At 38.3% G+C, this 22,699-nt stretch overlaps 1 pseudogene; it reads right to left on the bottom strand.

The window, feature by feature from the left end:
* Window positions 1-513: 513 nt before the first annotated feature.
* On the bottom strand, window positions 514-3,808 carry LOC115663952 (uncharacterized; annotated as a pseudogene).
* Between the last annotated feature and the right edge of the window lie 18,891 nt (window positions 3,809-22,699).

Here is a 22,699-nt window from a genome sequence, read left to right as displayed (position 1 = left end):
CCTAAAATCAATCCAAACTGCTTGACAAATATTTTCAGAAATGAACAGGGTAAAAAGGTACCGAAAGGGCATTAGTTATCTAACTAGTGTAACCAAGTCCCCGAACTCAGTTAATCTCTGGTTCGCAGGAATAGGGTGATTCTCCCATCACCCTATTTGGGTTTCTAATCGACCCTCCCCAAATCGATTAGTGGCGACTCCTTGATATAAATCACCTGCATGTTAAAAACTTAAACCCTAAGTCGCGATATGGTATGGGCTTGGGAGAGCCCGAGTTAAGTCCCAAACCTAGACTTAGCACGTACCAGGCGAGCCCCCCTCTTTTGTTATAAAAAGCGGGAGTTCGGTCGCGACATTACCTTATTAGATAAATCACGTAAAATGGTAAATTACAATCTCAATTAATTTAGTAAACTCTTACAAAGTGAATACCATGATAGTCACATTTCACACATAGTAACGCGTGGAAACAAAGTTCACGTCACGAATGTCCTTGTCCAATAATAGCAAAGATCATTTCCAAAGCTTCAAGGGACGGGAGAGGTGGGACCGATAGGTGGATTCAAACATTTCAAAATACAAGGGAATTTGTAGGATTGCGAACAATATGGCAGGTATGGCAGCCAACAAAGTAATTGGGATGTAAATCCACTTCAATTGTTCGCGCAGGATGATTGTAAGAGCAGAGCCGAATGCCACCAGCATAAAGACCAAAGAGAGGAAAAGAAAAGTGAGGCCTAGTATCATTTTTCTCGGTAGTGAGTGGAGGAAATCTTCGATTGCGTAGCGTGAAGTTAGGATAGTCAAGAACATCAAAGTGGCAGTGATAGAGGAGAAGAGAGCGAGAGCGTCTCCAACTGCGAATACCATGAATGGGCCCTTCTTTAGAAAGATTGGGATCACACCACTGCCCTCGTTGCCCCCAGGTATAGTGAAAGCTGTAGCGAAAGTTACCGTAATGATGAGAGTTGCGACGACACTACATGATGATGATGTTTCATTCACCCATTGCCTTGCCTCTTTGAGCAATTCTTGGTGTTGCTCTTCAAAAACTTCCCAGTATGTTTTTCCTCTCTCTTCTTTCTTTTCTATCAATTTCCTGCTTTTACAAGAAGGAAAGCTCCTATCTTCCAGTGCCTGTAGAAAAATAAATGACGCATATCAATGTAAATGTAAATTAAAGAGCAGAAAAGGGTGGCGAGCAAATAAAGTGAACTAACCTTAAACCACTGAATCTCCCTCTGCATAAGAAAAGCTGCTCCAGAAGCATTTGGGGATACACATCTTGGTGACCATTCGGTCACAGCCGTCATCAGGACATGGTTCGACCATAAACTGTCAGTAAAATGTGGAATTGCGTTGTGTTCGTTCACTAGTCTAAACAACTCAACATGCCGTCCATTCACTACTTCTTTTATCAGTTCTTTCGTGAAACTTTTTTCCCACATCAACTCCGGAAAATGCTGAAGACATAACTCAACAATTTCAGAGATTTCTCGAGATGCAGCGTCAAGGATAATGCCTGAAGTCAATAAAAACTTGACTGTCTTGGGAGTTCCCATACGAGTCTTCATCTCCATAAGAGCTAGATTTGCAAAGTCAAGTGAGCATTTGTGCCTCCACTTTGATTCTCCGAACCTTTTGATAAAAGCTGCATGTAACACCAAATAAGCAAATTTCCTCACGTAATTCGAAGAGGCTTTCGTGTTTGCATTGTGTTCTTATGTATATACCATTGTGGAGAAAAAAATGATGGATTTAAGATATTAATCGAGAAAGCAAACTTCATATGGCTTGAAAATCAAAATGCATGCATTAGAAAACATATGGATTTATATTTGAACACACGCAATGTCATGTGAAAAAAAGAGTTATTTTTTCTTTGAAGAATGGATAGATTTAACGACGGTTTGATCTGTTTTCGTTTGAGTATTTTTACAGATTCACCTAATAGATACATATCATTTAGACTTTGAATTGAATTAAATCAAATCGAATTGTATCATGATATACAAATTGAGAGCGGGTCCATATTAGTAAATATGATCTCAAAGGATATACTAAAAGTATCAATTTACACTATAAAATAAGGTCTTTTGATACAATGGCGTTTCATGTACCTGTTCGTGTGGCAAGATTCCACAGTGATGTCTTGAGCCACTTAAATGCTAGTATTACCGCCACGAAGAGGAGAGAAGAATCGTGTCAGCAAAGTAGGAATTGAGGACAAACAAAAAGATAAATATCACACTCATGATGTGAAAATTGCACGTGTAATTACATTTAGACTCCGTTTATTTCGTAGAAAACGAATAATTTGAAAAACATTTTCCTAAAACTGATCGCTTGTATTGCTTGAATTAATTAGTCAATAAAAAATATTTTCATTATAGACAACAATTTATGTCTAAATATTTTTGTGGAAAATGAAAATATTTTCGTTCATTAATTTTTATAAGCGTTACAAGCAATCGGTTTTATGAAAATATTTTCCAAATTATTAATTTTTTGTGAAACAAATGCACCCTTAATAATGCTTGAATGTATGAGGAAACAACTTGGATCAATCAACCTCTATGACCTGAAATCCAAATCTTCAATTATCAAAAATTCTACTTGGCAATTTGACATTGACTAAAACTTCTCAAGTAACTTTACAAATGTTATATTAGATACTAATTTGTGCCATACATCATGGTTTAGATGTTACTTTGTATATGTAGATGTAGTCTTTGTCCCTTAACTTTTTCAATAGGATCCCTAGATGATGTGCGTTTTGTCGTGTTAATCCATCCAATAAGCAGATTAACGAAAAGGCTCATGTGACTGTCAAGTTGCCCATAAAAGCACAATGCGTCAATTTTCCTATTAGAGTAAAGATTGTTTTCATCTAAATAAGTTGAACAAGAGGAAGGTTAAAGCTAAAATCCTGATCTCATACTTCCTGCCCTTTGTACCTTGAGCCATCTTCGTGCCTTCGGGTTTGTCAAATGATGAATCGACCAAGCATAGAGGGATGCCTAAAAATCGGAACAGATAAAGTGGACACCATGGAGATAGAGTTGCTTGAATTGTACGTATGTAACCAAAGAAACACAAGAAGTACCTACATTTATAAATAAATTTTTCCCAAAAATTTAGTCTAGCTCCACTAGGGAAGCAAGACCTCATCTTCGCCAAGTCTCGGAATGGGCTAATGTTTTTGGTATAATCGGATGTCACCATGTCTTGGTATTGGTGAGCTAAATACAAGGCTATGTCTTTTGGGACACAACAACAAAAAAGTTAGTTCAAGTAAACAATAAAGGAAATGAGATCAGACGAGTGAGCATAAAATCCTACCCAAATGGCCGGCGTTGATAAGATGGGTCATGGTAAGATAATGGGGGGTGGATGTTGTACGCCTGGCCAGGTACCAGATAACCTCCTTTTGCATAGGAGCATATGTAGTAGCAGACAATAGGGCAATGGGTATTATTTCAGGTCTAGCATCAACTTTGTCCACTAATGCCTTTACCATCCTCACTCTTCCTCTCCGAGCAGCAGCATAGAGGGCCCTCGTGATAATGGAAACATCAACTTTTGGAGACAACCACTTGACCAGGTTCTCGACCAATTGATCTTGTGCGGTCATAATTGCAACATCAAGCACAATACTAGATTTATTTCCTATGGTCATTACTTTAGCCGTCATTGCTTCGCAATCTTCATTGAGGATTTTCTTGACCGCTTTCCAATCACCTTTTAATGTGGCTTCAAATAATGGTCGATATTTTTCCTCGACCACCGGTGTTGGAATGACTACAAAAATTGCACATTAAAAGTCTTCAGGCTTTTGCACTTCTATTTTAGGTCAACATTAACCATTGCACTAGCTCAAAGTTCGAATGAAATGTGGTTCCAAGCGAAGGGGCTATTGTTTACTCAACTTACCTTTTGCTATGAGCGCGTTCAATGTACTCATTGGAAGTAAAAATATATATTTTTTGTTCTTTCTCAATTATAATTCAAGATGTTAATTGTATTTGAAAATTATGAAAGATTATATTTGAATTATATGTCAGGATTTGTATGCTGTGAGATTTAAAATGTTTCAAGTTAAAAAAATTCAAAATGAATGAAACACAAAATTTATGAAAAACAAAAATTAAAAGTTCAAATTGACACCTCTAGTTGGTCCACAACCATCTTGGGAAGCTTTATTAGTTGCCCTGCCTTCTAAGTACGTGAACCTCTTTGTTTTTAAGAAGAGAAATGAACATAAATAAACTTAGAAAAACTAACTATACTTTTTATGCTTTAGATCGTCTATACATGACCAATATGAGGCTCATTCATTGCATGGAATTTTTTGTATTAAACTTAGATGGTAAACTTTTAAACCAAAAGAAAAAAAAATCAACGTTAAGCTCAAGGGAGATCATGAACTTTTTTCAGGATAGGTATTGTATGATGAATTAGTTTTGTGAGACCTTCTAACTTTCATGTCTTGGACAATGTGTCTTTTAGTGAGTTTTTATTTCTCGTTGCTATTGATCATACCCGCAATATCATTCATAAATTAAGTCTGTACAAAATTTTATCTATCTCCACAATTTCATGTAACAATTATAACAAAACTATACATAAATAAAAACAAATGAATTAACTTAACCATATCGATTTCTTTAATTAATACAATCAATATTTAAGTTAAAATTGACATAGGATACAAGTTTATAACCTTATTACTATTATCTTACAGATGCATTGCATGGATTTTTCTCTTAAATAAAGTATGTCGGTGAAACTTTATTGATAGACTTGATGCTTGGCAAAAAGAATTGATCTAATCTTTCTTACGAAATCCATCCTATGTTTTCTCTTCTTCTTTTTCTTTTTGTGGCAAGAACATTCCGCCATCCATGTATCTTGGAGAATGTGTTTGTTAGTGGATTTTCTCCTTTGATGTTATCTATGCACTTCGTAATAATAGTGACAACTATTTCTACTGACAAGTTATTTTTGGCTTAGAACAACATTTCCTGATTTCTTTTTTTGGAGATGACTGTAGTAGATTGACCATTTCAGGATCATATTTCTAAATGATTAGTCTCATGGGATCTCTTAACATAAGTAAGAAACTATTCAGAACCCATTTGTTTTGCCCTCTGCTCTCGATGAAATTGCTTTGTAGGACAATCAACTCCAAATTCAATTTGCATAGAAAGTAAACATAGCAAATAATTAGTTCTCACAGGGTGATTGTTTGGATAAAAATCTCTGATAAGAGGAAATTTTCTGGTAATTAATTTTAATGAAGTGGTCATTGTGTGCTTGTAAGAAATGAAACTAGGACTGCCAAAAAGAAGTTGTGTCATCATCAACAACTATAAGAAAACTTGCGGAGCCAAGCTATACCAAAGTAGGGGATTTGACTTTGAGCAATACATTTTGCGTATTTACTGTTTACTTGAAAGGAATAGTCATGTTCGTGGGCCCGAGAAAATGAATCAATGAGCGGTATCTGGTAGCAACACATACCTGGGATCAAATCAGAACAAAGAAGGATAGAACGGAAATACCCGGCAGTGTCGATCTGCGTTGGGTACCCATTGAGGATTCATTGCCGTGCCCTCTCGCGAGCATATAAAAATGAAAGCAGAGAAGTATTTTTACGTGGTTGGAGTGGAAGTTATGTTCTGTTCTAATGGATCTTCAATTTTTATACATCAACATGTGGATGGAGCCAAAGCTCCAGCTGTGGATGACGTACCATTCTCTTTTCCTGAATGACGATTTCTGGTTTCATTTCCAAATTTTTATGACATCAAAAAATTTATGGGTCCTTTTATTTACAAAAGCGTAGATTTGGAGAATTTACGAAAAAAGATACAAGTGTAATTTCACATAATTATTTTTTATCTTTTCTTCCACCATCCCCTTCTTTGCATACAACATAGCTCAATGAATTTTTATTCAGTGTAGTAGCGGTGTAAAAATTTATTTACATAGGCAGGTTTTATAAAATGACACATATACACTTTTTATTTTTATCATTTAGGTTTATTTGATAAACAATAAATAGATATGTTTTCATTCTGAGAAAATATGTCTAAAAGAGACATTCACGCAGACAATGTATTCAATATAAATCCTTTTTCAAAGGAATGTACATTGGCGGTGCAAAATTTTCTTCACAAACACATTTTAGATAATGACACATAATCAATTTTATTTTTGCACTTAACTTTATTTCGTAAACAGGTTATTGTTTTCATTTTAAGACTATTTGTGAACAAAAAACTTTTACGTTGACGATGTATGTCATGTTAGATAATATTTTTATTCACCACCGTTAGATAGAAACATGGGGAAAATCATTCTCTTCACTCTTTTTTTGATCTTCGCCACTTTTTCCTTCACTTTTATTTTCATCACCAACTCAAAAATCTTCCAAACATAATTTGAGTCTCGATTGTCCTTGTTGTAAAAGAGATATATTAATTTTAACTTAATGTGGGTATTCTCAAAAGCCAAATATCAGAATTGTTTCTAAGAAAAGAATAATTAAGTGAAGATTGAATCTATGTTATCTTTGTAAAAGTGAGGAAAATGGGGAGAAAAAAATTTAGATGGAAAGGTAATCAATAAAATTGTCTCCTATTTGGAAAAATAAAGATGCAACGTGTTTCTAGACCTATCTAACGGATGGGTCGGGTCAAGTCATAAATGGTCCGACCCAAATTGACCCATTAATCCGTTTATGGCCCATTTATTCGTAATGTAAGTTAGTCGACCCATATCCGACCCAACCCGACACATATTACTGAAATGCTTATATATTTAACCCAATCTAAGAAAACTTATTTCTTATGATTTTTTAAAAAAATTATATTTCTAAAACACTTCCATGCAATACAAATCTAGTTGACAATTTTTATAATTTTTTTAAAAAAATTGAGGCTCCGTTTGTTTCGCGCCAGGAAATCATTTTCCAGGAAAATAACAATATTTTCCGGTATTTGGCTGAAACTTGAAAATGAACTAGAAAATATTTTCCGCCGTTTGGTATGGAAAATATGGTTTGATTTTCCTCTGAGCATTCCTTTTAATAATTTCTATTTTTTAAAAAAATCTAATTTTTAAGTATTTTTTCTTTTTTCTTTTCTTTTTTTCTTCTCTTTCTTTTTTTTTCTTTCTTCTTCAGCTCGCCCGAGGCCGGCGAGCTCGAGTCTCACCAGCACCAGACTTTGCCAAGGTGAGGCCTCGCCATATCAGTAAGCTCAAACTCGCCCGAGGCCGGATTGATGAGGCTCGAGCCTCGCCATAGGGAGAGAGAGTGTGTGTGTGGGCTTAGTGGGTTAGAAATGAGTTCTAAACTCAACCTATTTAGATTCATTTATTTTAGACTTTGAATTTTAAAACTCATTTAAGGTAAACTCTTCAAAATTGAAGAGACTAGGGATTTAGGATGCATTTTAATACATCTACGTGTTTTATGTGCACGGTGGTACGCGGACATGTCTAAAATGTACAATTATATATGAAATTATTGAGGGCTCTCCTCGAATATCTTTTGTACAACACTTTTTTGGCCCAACATTGGGCGACTTAAAAATGTCATTAAGGTCAAGAATGCTGCCAAAGGACCTCCCCACAACGATGTGACATTCTTGCCTCTTCTTAAAAGTTCGTATGACGTCATTGCTTACATCCTCAAGAGGAAAATTACTTCGCGTCCTGACATGGATTATGACACTTCCTAGGTGTCTCAACATGAAAAAATATCGCATAATCTTTAGATAATATAAATTTTACTAAACTGTTAATATTGACTCCGGGACCATAATTTGGATTTAAACGTAAGAAACTAAAGGCCAAAATCGTCTATGACAATACACCTAATCTATAAGCCCCAATTAATAGAATGACTAATAAGCTCATCAATAATAAGTTTTCAATGGGCAGTGTTTAAATAAAGTATATGACATGTGACAATAATCGATTGACTTGAAGCATGCACAAAAATTAAAGACCGAGTCAAAGAAGATCCATTGATCAAAGATAACCATAGCTAAGGAATCCGGAGCAGTTATAATCATCCCTAGAGAAATGCACAAGTCAAGACAGTTTGATATCTTGCGTGGTAACATTAGTATGCATAACGCAATGACACATTTTAATATACAAGAAAAAACAAGAAAAGACGACAATCATCAGTAATCAAGAAATCACCAAAATCACAACAACAAATCAGATTTTAATAATGAAGATATGTATACAAGATGATACTTCGTATCAATTCAATTTAGATTAGATTTTTCCTAGGTTTGAATTTGAATTAGATAATATTTCCTAGTTCCGATTCTCATCTTTGTTTATAAAAGCTTTGTAGTCATGTTTTGTAAGTTTTTTACTTTCTTTATGCACTCCAATCATTTTCATTAGAAGTTTATGTTGAGCTTCAGTCATCGAGCAAGCATCACATCGAAGGATGTAAGCCATTTATTATAATTCAATATAACTTTCTGCAACCTCATTATTGTCTCCAGTCTACTTTTTGTGCATTATTTAGCATTTCAAATTTTGCAAGGCCGTTGAGGCTTTATGGGACATTAGAATCCATTTACTTTTGATACGAAGCCATATTTAACCATTCAATTAGCCATCGATCATCCTCGATCGAACATTAATCCCTAATTGAAGCCATTGAGCTTCTGGCGATGACGACCTTGCAAAACTTCTATGCAACGGTTATATATACAGGTCTTTCAATAGGACCCACATAATTAATAATCCGAATAATCTATGTCCACATAATCTATAACTCAAGTAATAAGAATTTTACAGGTTCTATGTGAACGGATCTCACAAAAACAACCGCTGTGATGCCTTTGATTCGCTGGATTGGGATTTAGGCAAGAATTTTCCTGTATTATAACTTCTCATATCAATTATGCGATTGTCATTAGTTGCCCTTTAGTCGTTTATTTACTTCTCTTGTTAGATTTTGCCCTTCCTTTATTTATGCCCTGCTTCAATGTTTCTCTTTTATTGAAGGAAGACTCACATGCCTCGTGGTCATGGCAATGATGAACCTATTGGTCCATTTGAAGAAGGAACACTACTACCACTTAATATCGTGGTTTCATCCGCAAGAAAAACAAGAGTCAGCTTTGATTTTAGGCCGTATAAATGTGAAGGTAACGGTTTAAAGAAGTTGATAAATTATTCAAGTTATCGTAATGTTGATATGTTATTATAGTATTGATAAATTATTAATGAGTTATCTAATAATCAAGTTACTGATCATACTTTTTTCACCAACGCTATTTGAAATTTACCAACATTTATAGAAATCTACCAATTACAGAGAAAATTTTTCAAATTTTCCCTTGACTGGACCCTGAACTCGTCCATGCTAACATGAAAAAATGGGGCGAAAAATAGAGAAGCTATGCCTTTCATTATCTTCTTAGGCAGCGACTAGAGGGAGTCTCTTGCCACGTATCGGGTGTTGACAGGTTCAGGGGCCACACCCACAATTATCTCACTCGCAGTCAATGAGTAGCCATGATTCAAGTTTCGTACAAGGTACACTTATAGCATGTGATAAGCCCGTAACAAAAGTACGGCGGAGCAGCTACACTCTAATACTCATGGAGTAGCTTTTTTTTATCACACTTTGTCTGCTTAAGATCATCTATACATGATTAGTATCGGGCTCATTTATTTTATGGAATATTCTACATCAAACTCAAATGGTAAACTTTTTAAATAAAAAATAAATTTAACATTAAACGTAACGGAGATCGTGAGTTTCTTTTCGAGATATGTATTATATCGTGGGTTAGTTCAGTGGGACCTTCGAGCTTCATATCTTGGATAGTGTGTTTTTTTAGAGAGTTTTTATTTCTTGTTGCCATTAATCTTCTCCACAGTTACACGTAATAATTTTAACAGAATCATATATAAATAAAAACAAATGAATTAACTTAATTACATTGGTTTCATCAAATTTACGACTAATTGATATAGTATATACGTTTATAATATCATTGCTATTATCATACCGATGCATTGCATGGATTTTTTGTCAAATAAAGTATATCGATTAAAATTATGGTAGACTTAACAGTTGAGAAAAAGAATTGATCTAATCTTTCTTACAAAAACCACATAATTTGTTCTTGTTTTTGTGGCAAGTACATTCACCATCCATGTACCTTAAACGATGTTTTGTTGGTGAATATTCTTCTTTAATCTTAATTTAACACTTATTATAGTGACGACATTTGTTTTGACGATCATAATAAGTAGGATTGACTTGGTTCATGATATTCTTCTATATGACAAGTTATCTTTGGCTCATAATAACATTACATGATTTATTTTTGTAAGATGACTATAGTGAATTGACTGGTTTGAGGATCATGTCTTCAAAGGATTAGTCTCGTGTAGCCACTCAATGATAAGCATCTACTTATTAGAACCCATTTGTTTTGCCCTCGGCTCTTGATGAAATTGGTTTCTAGGACAATCAGCTGCAAATTCAATTTGCATTTTAAGTAAACATTGGAAAATAATTAGTCCTTGCGAGGTAATTGTTTAGACAGAGCTCTCGGATAAGAGGAAATTTTCTGGTAATTAATTTTAATGAAGTAGTCTTCGAGTGCTTCTAAATAATGTAAGTAGGATTGACTTGGTTATGTTTAGAGTTCGATTTCAAAAGCTAAATATTCAAGAAAAAAAATTAAAAGTTAAAAATAGAAAGCACACCGAACGTCTATGTGGTCATCACCAACAACTATAAGGGAACTTGTGGAGCCAAATCATGCCAAATTGGGAGATTCAACTTTGAGTAATACATTTTGCATAAAATGTTTTTAAAAACAATCGTAATTTTCAATACATTAACTGTCCATGATATTGATTGTATTACTTCGAGATTAACACACAAAAAGTGAAACTTTTTCAATTTTTCCATCACCTTATGGGATCAATTTAGAACGACAAAGGAAAGAACGGAACATACCAGCTGCCGTGCCTTCTGGACTAACATCTAAGCAAACCTCTTTGTTACCTAAAAAAGAAATCAACATATATACCTTAGAAAAAATTAATTACACTTTGTATGCTTTAGATCATCTATACATGACTAGTATCAGGATCATTCGTTACATGGAATTTTCTGCATTAAACTTGGATAGCAAACATTTAAACAAAAAAAAAATTAACATCAAACTTAACCAAGATCATGAATCTTTTCTAGATAAGTATTATATCATGAATTAGTTTTGTGGGACTTTCTAACTTTCATATCTTGGACAATGTGTTTTCCAGTGAGTTTTTATTTCTCGTTGCCATTTATTTATCCGCGATATCATTCACAAATTTTGAGTGCTTTCTTTTACTCTTTGGAAGTAAAAAAGTATTTCATTTTTGGCCTTCTCAATTTATAATTGAAGATATAATCAGATTCTAAAAATTATGAAAAGATTACATCTATATTTATATGTCAGCAATTGTATGTTGTGAAATTTAAAATGTTTTGGATTACAAAAAAGTCAAGATACATGAAACACTGGATTATACGTAAAAGGAAAATTAAAAGTTCAAAGTGACAAATCTTCGGTTGGTCTGAGATCATCCTAGGAAGCTTTATCAGTCGGTGTGCCTTTTCAACTCGCTTCTACATGAACCTCTTTGTTACCAAAAAGAGAAATGAACATAGATGACTTTAGAAAAATTAATCATACTTTGTATGCTTTCGATCATTTATGCATGACTAGTATCAGATTCCTTCATTCCATGAAATTTTCGATATTAAACTTAGATGGTAGAATTTTAAACAAAAGAAAAGAATTGATAGATCATGAGTTTTTTTAAAGATAGATATTGTATTAAGAATTACTTTTGTCAGACCTTTGAACTTTTCTATATTGAATTTCTTATTTTGTTGTTATATTACCGATTATACCCTTACATACATCGTTACCGGACACCCATAGAGAGGCTTGTAGGCTAGCTGCCAAAAGCTCTTTCTTGCACTTAAGGGCGATTGAGCTGCGGATCCTAGTCTGAAGACAGATATACCCCCACAAAGGGGAAGGGAGTTGACTGAACATCGAGGCCATTATATCTTAACGGAGTTTTTATTTCTTGTTGCCATTGATCTTCTCCGTGATATCGTTAATATATTAAGTCTATAAAATATTGTATTTATCTCCATAATTTCACGTAATAATTATAACAGAACCTTACATTGATGAAGATAAATGAATTAACTTAATCACATCGATCTCATCAATTAACACAACTATTTCATAAGTTACAATTGGTATAGGATACAAGTTTGTAACATTATTGCTATTATCATGCCGATACATTGCATGGATTTTTTCTCAAAATAAAGTATATATATTAAACATTATTGATAGAATTAACAGTTGAGAAAACAAATTGATCTAAATTTTTCTTACAAAATTCACATTATCTGTTCTTGTTTTTGTGGCAAGAACATTCCACCGTCCATGTACCTTGGATAATGGGTTTGTTATTGAATTTTATTCTTTAGTGTTATCTTTACACTTTGCGATATTAGTGACAACCATTTCTATCAATAAGTTATCTTTGGCTCAAAACAACATTGCATGATCTCTTTTTTGGAGATGACTATAGTGAATTGACTAGTTCGGAGATCACATCTTGAAAGGATTAGTCTCGGGTAGTCTCTCAATAATAAGTAAATAACTATATAAAACCCATTTGTTTTGCCCTCTGCTCTTGATGGTTATTGCTTTCTAGCTGTATTTGGTGGCCACACATTCCTTTTGCATTTTTAATTCAGGGAAATTTTTTTTCGGTAATCTCTATATTTTATTTGATTACAATTCCCATCCTTATACTGTTCTGTGGTGACAATTAAGTCACTTTGTCAAAATTACAAGGACAAAACGTATTTTTGCCCAAATATGTTTAAAGGAAGTCTTTTTCAGATAGCTGAACTTTCCAAATTATTTACAAATCATTTGCTGTCGGTGTAGCTTTTCAAAGCAGCCCCGGTACGAAATAATGTTAATTTTGGTGTTTTTCAGTTCTATAATTCAAAATTTGAAAACATAGAAACCAAAACTTCTGCCAAACTTATTCTCATTGATAATTTTTGGAAATGAAAAAAAGAAATTGCAAAATTTCCCACTCTCTCCTTTTTTTTTACAAGGATTTTATAAAGAAAAATGTCCGGACACTTATTAAGAAATAACATAAATAAATATTACAATTTTCGATACATTTACTGTCCATGATATTGCTTATATTACCTTGAAATTAACCTACAAAAAGCAAAATTTTCCCGATTTCCCATTGCCTTGCGGGATCAAATTAGAACAAAAAAGGAAAGAAAGGAACATACTTGGTGGTGGCGGCGGCGGCGGTGGCAATATCAACGCACTACTGTCCATGAAGGATTCTTTGCCGTCACGTCTCTCGGGCACTGTAAAAAATCTGAAGTAGAGAAGTGTACTTTTACGTGGTTGAAGTCGAAGTTATTTTGTGTTCTCATGGATCTCCTTTTATAGAGCCAAAGTTCCTGCTGTAGATGTCATGTTTAACAAATAAAGATGGAACTTTTTTCATGTGGGAACAACACTTTCTCTTTTTGACTACTTTCTCTTTTGAATTGTTCACATATCACGCAAGGAACAATTCTCCTACCATTCTCTTTTCCTGAATGACGATTTCATTTTTCAAAATTTTATGACGTCAACAAATTAATGGAAATTCATTTTATTTGCAGAAGTGTAAATTTGGAAATTTTACTAAAACATGATCATTTTTTTTCCTCTCTTCCACCATCCACTACTTCGCAAATAACACATTTCAATGGATTTTTATTCGATGCATTAGCAATGTAAAAAATTTCTTTACATAAGCAGGTTATACAACTTTTTTATTTTTCATATAGATTACTTCATAAACTGGTTTTTTGTTTCCATTCTGAGACTGCTTGTTTAAAGAAGACTTTTGCTGCATGGACCGACAGTAGAGTGAAAACATTTCGACTGCGGATGAAATTTATGAACTGTTTTTTTTTTTGGTCGAAAAATTTATGAACTTCGAGGGTGGTTTTTAGGTGAGAAAGAGTCGGATCATTTTCGGTCCACTGAATTCGGACCAGGTAGTCCCTTTCCTTTCCTGTCAAGGGTGTTCTGTGGCTGCCAACCAGCAAAAGCAAAAGCAAAGGTGTTCTGTGGTTAATAGTAACAGGGAAAGGGCGCAAAAGTAGGAAAAAGGAATAACTTAACAGAGGAAGAAGAAGACTGATAAACCTATAATAATAGGCCCAATTAACCCAAACCCAGCCCATGTTCTCAAAACTCAGCCCATCCTCTTTCTTTCTATCTTTAAATGAAAACAAAGGAAAAGAAGAAGAAGAGCTCAACCGAGAAAGAAGAGAGAGAGAAAATCTTCGCATGTTAACGATTTGGACTTCCTGACAAGCCAAATCAACTGCGAATTGCAACGCCTGATAAGTATTCAAGCCCATTATTTGACTAATTGGAGTAATATTGGAAGTCAGAGCACAAATTTAGACTATGTATATTTTGAATGAGGTTCGATTGAGAAGGTTTTGAGTTGCGATTTTTGTGGAAATGGTAGATAAGGATGTTGTGGTGCTCTTGAGTTAGACGAAAATCGATTTCAAAGCATGGTTTGTTTAGAACGAAATTCGGAAGTTTCATGTGCGAGTTACTCGTAACGAACAATGCACGTAAGGAAAAAAATGAAAATACCCTATAAACGAGCATCTTCGTTAGCGCATAGGAGTGGGTTCGTTGATGATTGAGCCTGATTTAGTCAAGTAGTTCATTGGTTTAGTTTTTTTCATTCGGATTTCTATATTGTTTCTCAGTTATTTGTTAATACGAGTACGTCAGTTCGAGTAACCTCTGTAAGTCAACTTTCAACTTTTCTAGGTTAATGGTGCTATCTCTTCTATGAATTTCTACACTCATGTCTTAAAAGCGATACATATTCCATATATCATGAATTATGGAAGAGCATTTTGTTTTTGCATAACAATTTGGATCGAGTATTTACTAAGTTTTGCTATTTGTTAATGGTTTGTGAAATTTAGGAAATGTGTTGCGAAAGTTTATATATATATATACTGATTTGTGAACCTAATTTATGAAATGAATTCCAAAATAGTGTGAGAAATGTTCAATGAAAATATATTTATACTATTTGATGAACTAAGTTGAGGAATATTATATTTTGGGTTTGCAAAACATTTTTGTGAAATAAGTACGAAAAGTTCTTGACTTGACTTAGAGTTTGGTTGGTGAAAGGTTATATGTATGAATTTGTGAAATGCTTTATAAAATGCATTTTATTGACAAATTGAATTGGGAAGGTGATTTGTTTTCAGTTTGTAAAATCGGTTGGTTTATGAAGTGGCTTTTTAGGCTCCGTTCGTTTGGCGGAAAATATTCTCCTTTTGGAAAATATTTTCCCGGAAATCATTTTCCTGGAAAATGTTTTCCCGGAACATAATTTTCCGGTGTTCGGCGACCAATATGAAAAAATTTGGGAAAATATTTTTTGCCGGCGACCGTGGCGGGCGGTGGCGTCCGCGGCCGGCGGCGTCCGGCCCGCGTGCCGGCGGCCGCGACCGGGCGGGCCGTGGCAAGCAGCGGCCGGTGACCGATGGGCTAACGTCCGGCGTCCGCCGGCGGCGGGGCCGGCGACCGACGGCCAACGTCCGGCTGCCGGGCGGTCGGCGACTGGCAGGCGGCGGCGGCCGGCGACCTTAGTGAAGAAGAAGAAGAAGAAGCTCCGGAAAATAATTTCCGCTTTTGAAGAAGCGGAAGTCATTTTCCGTAGACTTAGGCTATTTTGTGAGAGGGGAAGGAAAATATTTTCCCACGGAAAACGTTTTCCGCCCCCTGAACACCGGAAAATCCGGAAAATATTTTCCGGGAGAATATTTTCCGCCAAACGAATGGAGTCTTTGTGTTGATTGTGGGTTATTGGAGAAAGATATGGATTGATATTGCTCATATTGCTATGAGAAGAACCTAGTGAGGGGGGAGTATGCATACTGTTTCAGGACGTCCTTCTAGGTCAAACCACCAGCTGATGTCGGTGGTAGACCTAGCCAAGGGAGGTAATCAATAGAAGAGACTATTAATAGGTGAATTGTTGAGATTGATCAATCCATTGGACCATTGGTATTATTGTTTTAATATTATTGAGGAAATGAATATTTCTTATATGTAAAAGCTTTACTAATAAGAGAAATTTTGTTTTTGACCTCATATATTCTGTGGATTTGAATTAAATGAGTTTTGGCATGATTTTGTAAATACGCATAGTGGGTGTTTGTTCTGCTTAGAAGAGATATGCATTACTCATTGAGCTGTGGTTACTCACCCCATTCCTTTTAATCTTTTCAAGTTCCTTAGTTAGCGGCCGATATTACGAGAGCATTTTCAATGGGAGACTTTTGAGAGTTGATTTTTTGGTACAGTTTGAAGTTGCGTCCTCCGGGAGAAAGGACGACCATGTCATTATCCCTATCCTTATAGGATTTGGGGTGTGACATTTGTTGATATCAAAGCTTAGGTTAAATATATGGGTATAGATTTTATAGGACGTTGTGAGGTTGTGTGTTAGTCATAGTGCATTAGTCTTTTGTTAGGAACCAAAACAAAACTTTTATTTAGGTCCAAATGATCATCGATTGTGGCTTAGAGAAGCTTGCTTCGCTTTGTAAGAATAAAAAAAGCATGTGAGTTATTGCCACTGATACAAGAGTTCTATCTCAAGATTTCGAAGGCACAATTTCGACAATGAGACAAGAGGATCTTTATAATCTAAGTTTGTAGAAGCTTATCACTCAAATTGATTTAATTGGAGTTTGTAAAGTCGTGATCAATTTACATCATCAAGTGAAGGAATTAAGTGTAAGTTGGGTGACCATCTCCGAGAATCACGGAGTGTCAGGCCCCGAACCCCTATGAGCTCGCGACATCCCCTGCTCCGGTCGAATTTGTGTGACATCCCAGGAACGTCGCCGACCCAACCCAAACATTAGAGCCACATGCGGAAGCGGATATAAAAACCCCCGGACTAAAAGATGACGACAACGGGGTAGAACAACAGAACAGACAAACAATAACAACAGCATTTCATACAATATTACTGCGCCACAAAAACTAACATTATATTACAAACATAATTATCAAACTAGCATCCGAGATCACCGTCATAACAAAAGATCAGGGTCTAGTTAACTTAACTTCCCTATGGGTCAACCCGATTTACACAACCCCTAAAATACCCTAGGGAAAACCTAAGGATCGCCTTCCGTTCTGCTCCTGATTCTTCGGGTTTGAGCCTCCGGACACTCACCTGCAGTTCCACCGGGCACCAAAACGGTTCCTCGAACTTCCAAAAAGAAGAGGCGAACTTCCCGGGTTTACGGCTGGGGGTCTGAAATTATGGATTATACAACTATGAGACGAATCTCAATAAGTGTACAACCCCAAACCCCACGTAGGCACTCACGTACCGCCAGACAGAACACGCATCTCACACAACGATCAATCAATCTAACAATCACACACGAACCTACCTGGAACCCATCATGCACGTTCCTGCACTTTAGACCATAATACAGCCAGCACATCACAACAAGGAATCACAGACGCGCGCGTGCCTCAATTATAAGACAGAAACCACTTGGGCACGTCCTATACCGTGCCTAGCAATTTCTACCCCATAATTAAGCATCACATCACGCGATACAAACACACTCGCACACTGACCCACACCATGCATCACTTTCCCAAATCTCGCACCTCAAGCCAATTCCCGCTCATTTTCAACTCTTTCACCACTACCGCGCCCGCGTAAAACGCATCAGGCCAACGGTCTTCTGACCTCGTCAGGCATCGTCACCCCGTCGGGTCGGGCATCGTCACCTCGTCAGGGACGGCATCGTCCCGGGTAAATGTACACGCCTCAGGACGGATCATTTCCAACCAATCCTACATTTCCGTACCCTCGTTCCACTCAAACCACAAGTACACACGGCCAACAATCGCACGGCCAAACATACACACCTCACACATACAATTTCACAATTGCAAATTCTCGCCACACGAACACGCCACCTAATCACACACTCTTGACACGCGAATTCAATGCACATTCACATCACCACGCCACCACATTTCACATCCACACAAACAAGGCACACGGCCAACCCACAATCAGCCCAAACACAGTCCAGAACAGCCAACAATCACAACCAATACAATTATCTCAGTAAGCCCAAATCAAGCCACAACAATTCCAATCAATCACACATTTAATTCCCGATCAATCCTCAACATCACAGCCCTAACTCAGCCTCCTAAATCTCGAAATTTCATCGCCAAATCAGTCCACAACAAACCAATTTCCAGCCTTCAATTCAGCCCCAAAACAGCCCCTAAAATGCCTAAACCGAGTCCTAAACGAGCCTAGCAATACCCGAGGTCCTAGGTGTCGATTGGGGAAGACACTTACCTAAGAAAAACAGGGCAACTCGGCTGGACAGAGGCGGGGACAGTCGGAACAGCAGCAGCAGCAGCGGTGTCGCCAGCCGGCCAAAGTGGGCGAGCTGGGCCGCTCCACGGCGGGCGGGTGGTCGGGCGGTCTCACATGCTGGTCGGGACTGTGATGGTGACGTACAGGGCAGGGGAGGACGGCCAGAGGTGGCTCGGCGGCGGCTGGGCTTGATCGGAACAGTAAAACAGAGGGAGAGAGGGAGACGGCCGATGGTGAGGCGCGGCTGAGGAAGAAGAGGCAGCGGCTGGCCGGCGGCGATCAGGCGGCTGGGCGGTCTGGTGGCCGGCCAAGGGGGACAGACGGGATGGTGGTGAGGCGAGGTCAGGCGAGGCAGTGGCACCTGCGGACGGCGGTAGCACAGCGGCGGTCCGGCGAGCTCCGGCGTACGGCGGCCACACTTGGCCGAGAGGGAGAAACCGGCGAAGAAGGAGGGGCTGATCGGGAGAGGAGGGGGAGGACCGAATGAGGGGAGGAGAGAGAGAGAGGGCTGGTCAGACCGGTCAAATATGGGGGCTTAGAGGGCGCCACGTGTCGCCGATCCAACGATTTTGACCAAAATGCCCCTAATCTAACGGTCCATAATCATTCCAGCCAAATAATTAATGGGCAAAAAGGTAATTAGGTCCAATAATTCAGCTGATAAGTACTCTTAATTATCCCAAACATTTTCCCAAAATTCGGAACTGAAAACGGCACAGGGGCAAAATGGTCATTTTTCCGGTCCCAAGTCGAAATTCCATTTTTCGCCCGTACCAGCCCCAAATGTGTGTGGCCAACATAATATGGCGTCGGAATCGCGAAAATAGCTTCTTAAGCCCTCGAAAATAGACTGCAAAGTCCTGGGGATTAAAATAATATTATTTTTCACTTCCGAGCCAAAATTCCAATTTTTGACAGTAACAACTCTAAATGTGCGTGGCCAACCCAAAATGACATCGGCCTCGAAAAATAATCTCATACGGCCTCAAAATCAACGTCGGTGACCAGAGGGGCAAAATCGTAATTTTTCCGGTCCCGAACCGAAATCCATTTTTTTGCAGAAATGGGTGGCCCCAAGGTTGGCCAAGCCAAAAACGTCATCGGCCGCTCAAAATTGTCACTTTCAAAATTCTCGATTCCCAGGCCTGAATTCCAAGAAATGACTAAAATTGAATAATCGCAACTTTAGCTTATCTCTGGCTAACGGGTGGCTCATTGGGATTACGCGCTCTCGACCCGTGACCGACACCAAGTCAAATCACGTTTAAGTTTATTCTACCCGGGACGACCTCGGTTGTCATATAATTGCGAGGGTCTATCGCTAGTTCCTTTCGGACACGATCAATCAAATAGACCGGTCTCGATTGGCTCAAACCATTCCCTCGTCAATCCATATGGTCGAAGATCGGACCCAGGTCAAGTTCTTTGGTCGTGCGAACTCAATCCCGTAATAGCCCTACCCCTAAGGTTAGCATCCCGTGAATGCGCTGTTCCGGGTGAGATCTCACTATAGTGTATTGATCAAATTCATTTCTTAAATCCCGGGAAAAGGATCGAAAATTCAGACTGTTACAATTCTTCCCCCCTAATAAAAATTTCGTCCTCGAAATTTACAACTATACCTGCTATCCAAACAGATGGGGGTGATGACGTCTCATTATTCCTTTCTCCCAAATGTTACCTTCTGTCCTGTAATACTCTCAAACATCTTTGACCAATGGGACCGTCTTATTCCTTAAAACTGGTTCCTTCCCATTTGCCCCTAAAATCCAATATACATATTCCCAACATATCCTCTACAGTCCGTATAGTCCTTCCAAACTGGCCATCCAATAAAATCTCTTACTTAAATCCTGTCAACAGCGCAACCATTGAGGTTCCTTCTCGATTCCTTACAACCTCAAATCAAAGGTGTCCAGTCAGACTAAACTGAATCACCCTACTGCTGCAATCCATTACAGCATTCTGTTTAACTAACCTATCCAAGCCCACGATTATCTCAAAATCACACATGATCAACACAGCCTATCCTGTTTTCTACACCACCAAACACCATTTCACAGTCTGAACATCCCAACAACATGCACATCTTATTCATCAATGGCATAATCACACACGCTTGTACTTCTAAAAACAATTTCAATTCAGCCAGATAACAAATCAAGCAGACATAAACGAGTGCGACGCTCCCGAATCTATAAAACAAATGCCACATAATTATACAGAGAAACCATACCTGTACTTTCGCCTGGCATATTCTCAATGCCCTTCCGTGTCAGGGAGTACATTTGTCCTTGTGCCGGCGGTCTGTTCGAACTAGCCGGTGGGGCTGCACTAGTCGGATTCCCAATCCGAGGTGTCTGCGATGACGGGGGTGGTCGAACCTGAATATTCGGACAATTCCTTATGTGATGTCCCATTCCACCACACCCAAAACATGCCCCAGTCACACTTGGGCAGGGACCACTCCCGTGATATCTCCCACAGCGTCTAAAGGCTGAATTAGACGGATGTGCCGACTTCCCAATATTCTTTCTTGCCGGAGGGACAAAACGTCGGTTTTCCATCATCGGTCTTTTCCCTTACTGACGATCATCCCCGGCTGAGGTATACTGCGATCCAGACGCAGTAGCTCTATCCGTCATATCCTGTTCGATAATCTGAGCCCGTCTATACATTTCTCCATAATCTTTAATATCATGTGATAAAATCAGGCTCCGAAGATCCGGCTTCAATCCATCCCGGAATCTTCGAGCTCTGTCTCGCGGATTTTCCACCATAGTCGGTGCGAACTTCGCCAACCTCGCGAATTCCGCTTCATATTGATCAACTGTCATCTGTCCTTGGCGCAATCGCATGAATTTCATCAATTTCTTCTCCTGGGCGTTTTTCGAAAAATATTTCTCATAAAAACTCTCAACAAACACAGCCCAAGTCTGGGCCGTTCCTTCTGGAAATACTCTACCTTCAGTGGCCTTCCACCAATCATGAGCATTTTCCTGTAACTGATAAACCGCCAATGTTACATTCTTCTCATCGGTGCACCCCAGAACCTTGAAAGTTTTCTCCAATGATTCCACCCATCTCGGTGCAGTCTCGGGATCACCACTACCATGAAACTGAGGCGGCTTCAACTTTATGAATTGTTCCACTAATTGGGGCATCTGTCTAACCCCTGCTGGTTGAACCTGCCCTTGCTGGGCCTGATTTCCTCCAATACCAGCATTCTCATTAACTACAGCAGCTGCAACCTCAGCAGCTTGGGCGGTCGCATTATCTCGCTCTTGAGCTTGTCTATCTATCATATTCCCAATCCTCTCTAATACTCTGAGGACTCCTTCCATACGCGGATCTTCCGCAGGTCTAACATCAGCTCTGGGGTCCACTGCAGCTTCTACACCAACTCCAGGGTTTTCTACGACTCTAGCACCCATATCAATGTCCTCTACGGCTCTAGCTCGAGCATGACCTCTACCTCTTATTCCTCTTCCAGCGCCCCTTCTTGGGACTCTTCCCACTCCTCTTCCTTCGCTGTTCATTGTATCAGCTTCCTACTATTTTCTTACCTGCTATAAGTCTACACAAGTATCAGAGGTCTAGGCCAACTACACTAGTCCAAACCCTAGGCACCAATCTCGACAACCAGCACTCGACAACCAACAACCCACCATCAAACCGATCACCTAACATTAAATCAACACTACTAAGCACTCAGCAGGGTTCTCGTACTCACCTCAAGTCCTGCCGCACCTTCGTCTCAATTAATATCACAATCACAATAAACCACTCAGCAACCACATGCACGTACTCACATGACATGCATAAACAACATAAACACACATCTACAAAGGGCTCCCTAACTGGCTACCCTGAAGTCGCCGCTCCTTATCACTCCAGGTCTCGACCTTGCCGGTATCGAGCTAGCCTTGCTCTGATACCAATTCAAACGGGGATGTAACGCCTCGAACCCCTACGAGCTCGCGACATCCCCTGCTCCGGTCGAATAGTTGCGACGTCCCAGGAACGTCGCCGACCCAACCCAAACATCAGAGCCACATGCGGAAGCGGATATAAAAACCCCCGGACTAAAAGATGACGACAACGGGGTAGAACAACA

This window comes from Syzygium oleosum, unplaced genomic scaffold (genome assembly GCF_021117445.2).
Source record: "Syzygium oleosum isolate NSW1041296 unplaced genomic scaffold, Sole_v2.1 Sole_v2.17, whole genome shotgun sequence".
Taxonomy (NCBI): domain Eukaryota; kingdom Viridiplantae; phylum Streptophyta; class Magnoliopsida; order Myrtales; family Myrtaceae; genus Syzygium; species Syzygium oleosum.
Note: the sequence above shows the minus strand (reverse complement) of the source record. Positions and strands in the feature narration are given on the sequence as shown.